Source organism: Phyllobates terribilis, unplaced genomic scaffold (assembly GCF_046119375.1).
Source record: "Phyllobates terribilis strain yellow unplaced genomic scaffold, ASM4611937v1 Scaffold_510__1_contigs__length_1275624, whole genome shotgun sequence".
In the NCBI taxonomy this organism is placed as follows: Eukaryota; Metazoa; Chordata; class Amphibia; order Anura; family Dendrobatidae; genus Phyllobates; species Phyllobates terribilis.
The window spans coordinates 409,139-412,591 of NW_027363270.1; positions in this window are offsets into that span (position 1 = coordinate 409,139).

Here is a 3,453-nt window from a genome sequence, read left to right on the forward strand (position 1 = left end):
TTATCCCTGTATGTCTTCACTTGTTAGTCTGGTTTGTGTATTCTTACACAACTTCCCACTTCCCTGGGTGGGTGAGGGGACAAACAAGGGCTGGTTTAGGAGCTCAGCAAGGCACGTGGCCCTGGCTTCTTCACTATTAGAAGTAATCATGGGAGCAGGGATAGCTAGGGTGCCCCTAGCTTTAGGGATAGGGAAGGCGCCTCCGGCCCCTTGATGTCCAACAACAGAGCTGTGACAGTAGTATTTCTTTTCCTACCACGTGTTTTGGGTTTTATTTGCCATTTTAAAACATTGGAAATATTTTTAGCTAAGCAGTCAATTATTTTCTGCACTTCTTTATGTTTCCCTTCTCCAATCAACTTCTTGATCAAAGTTCTCTCTCCTTCGGTATAATAACTCATTCGGTGTCAAAACTTTTGCCAGTTCTGTGATCACCCCAATATCTTGCTAATCTCAGGAGTGCTGCACCCTCTGTAAGATTGTTAACAATTTGTGACTTTTCAGAGTCAGTGAAATCTTTTTTTCCAAGGTCTTCCCTCATGACAACACCATCAGGGGGTAGTCCTTCTTATACTTGATAGTGCCAGGAACACAGAAGAGATTAAATAGCCCCTCCCCACAACCACCAACCAGTGTTTTTCCTGTCCATTTAAGGGACAGACACAGGAGAGGACGCTCTTACTTGGAAGAGTATGGAGGATCAAGGGGTTCCATATCTTCCCTCCTCTAGTGGAGAGCCAAAAGCTGATACCTTTAGGGGGCTCCTGGGGTAGCCGCATCCCTCTACAGGAGGCTCTCGGCTTCCTGCTGCCGGGTCTGGAACCACGCACGGGCAGGGAGCTGCTTGAAATCTCCCGGTGTGCATTCCCCTAAGGGGAGGTGAAGGAATCTCTAACTTGGTTCTAAAAAACCTGCAGAAAAGGAAGCCTTGGATCATCACGCCATGTGTAAACATCACTACAGATACAAGTCTCAAAAACCAACACGTTAGAATATTTTCAGACAACTCCACTACTGTCTATTTCCTTCTTCATTAGGGAGAACCGAAACAACATCATCTCCAGTCCATATCCGAAGAAATATTTTGTTACGCAGAAAACAAGGTCTGGTCAGTCTCAGCGGTTCACCTGAAAGGATCAAAGAATCAGGTGGCAGACTTTCTAAGCAGGGAGATGATTCAACCATCAGAATGGACTTTGAACATGGAGGTTTTACACATGTTAACGCAGCGCTGGGTCGTCCCTGGAATAGATTTGTTTGCCTCCAGAAAAAAAAATGCAAAAACAAGGGAGTTCTTTTCATTAAACACAGAGACAATCTGACCGGGATAGACGCCTTATCTCAGACCTGGAATATGGACATAGCATATGCATTCCCATCATTCTATCTGATTCCGGAAGAATTAAGGAGATCCAGGAGAAAAATTCTACAGTGATTCTAAGGCCACGGCCCCACTATCAGTATTTGGTCAACATTTTTTCTCAGGAGTGGGAGACAAAACCAGGACTGGGTGATAAATGCAGAATTGGTGACTTGTTTCTATTATACCTCTTCTCTGATTGTTCCTCACCTGGTTTTGGCTCCCACTCCTCAGAAAAAATTCTGACCAAATACTGATAGTGGGGCCGTGGCCTTAGGAGCGTTCTTTGATTATCCCTTGGCCAATCATTCCTTGATTAAAGTCCGTAAAGGGTATCTACCGGCTTAAACCCACAATCAGGTGCTCCGTACCGCCATGGGATCTTAGTCTGGTCTTGAACGTCTTAAGCAAAAGCCCAAATGAACCTTTAGACCAAGCAGAGTTAAGTTCCATATTTCTCAACACTGTCTTCCTAGTAGCAATCACAACAGCAAGACGTATAGGGGAAATTCAGGCTTTCTCCATGAAAGGTATTTAAAGAAGTTGTCCACTACTTTGACATTGATGCCCTAGGATAGGGCATCAATGAATGATCAGCCGGGGTCCCGCATGCGGCACCCCCGCCGATCAGCTGTTATCGGTGCCGGCGGCTACCACAGGCTGGGAGTCCTTACCTGCAATGCTTGGCCGTCAAGCTGTAGTGGCCGCCAAGGGGTACTGCAGATCCACCTCCTATTCAATTGAATGGGAGGCAGATGTGCAGTAACAAGCGCCGGCCACTGTAACTTGTCGCTGGCCGAGATCAATCAGCCGTATTGGCGCAAAATTTAAACAACGCTCTGCTGATTGGTCGCGGCCGTCAGCCGCGACTAATCAGCGATTTTGGCGCCAAATTTAAACACCGCTCTGCTGATTGGTCGCGGCCGTCAGCCACGACCAATCAGCGATTTTGGCGCCAAATTTAAACCCCGCTCTGCTGATTGGTCGCGGTCGCCGGCCGCGACCAATCAGCAGTATTGTCGCCAAATTTAAACACCTCTTTGCTGATTGGTCGCGGTCGCGACTAATCAGCGATTTTGGTGCCAAATTTAAACAAGCTCTCCATTCCTCACTAACACGGTTCGTTGATTGGTCGCGGGCGGCAGCCGCGACCAATCAGCGATTTTGGCGCCAAACTTAAACACCGCTCTGCTGATTGGTCGCGGCCAGCGACCGCGACCAATCAGCAGAGTGGGGTTTAAATTTGGCCCCAAAGTCGCTGATTAGTCGCGTCTGACGGCCGCGACCAATCAGCAGAGCGTTGTTTAAATTTTGCGCCAAAATCGCTGCTTGGTCGCGGCCGGCGGCCTCGACCAATCAGCGATTTTGGCGCCAAATTTAAACACCGCTCTGTATCGCTCTGCTGATTGCTCGCGGTCGGCGGCCGCGACCAATCAGCAGTATTGGCGCCAAATTTAATCACCGCTCTGCTGATTGGTCACGACTAATCAGCGATTTTGGTGCCAAATTTAAACACGCTCTCCAGTCCTCACTAACACGGTTCGCAGATTGGTCGCGGCCGCCGCCCGCGACCAATCACCGATATTGCCGCCAAATTTAAACACCGCTTTGCTGATTGGTCACGGTTGCCTAACGCGACCAATCAGTGATTTGGGCGCCAAATTTAAACGCCCCTCTGCTAATTGCGCCCCGTCGGCCGCATACCTATTCTAGAATACCCGATCCGTTCGAATCGGGCCACCATCTAGTATATATATAATCAGGGTGGAGAGGGGGAGTCCAAATCTTGCACCGGGGCCCATCAGACTCTAGTTACCCCACTGCTCCCAAGACCTCCTACTCTCCTCCACACTCATACGTTCCTCACCCAATCGCCTCCAAGACTTCTCCCGAGTGTCCCCCATCATCTGGAATTCTGTGCCCCAACACATCACTATCTGCCACACTCAGAACCTTCAGACGGAACTTGAAAACCCATCTCTTCAGGAAGGCTTACAGCTTGTCCAGGGCCGGCTCCAGGATTTTGTGGGCCCCAGGCGAAAGAGTCTCAGTGGGCCCCTTCAACACATACCACCATTCATGATGCACTTTTT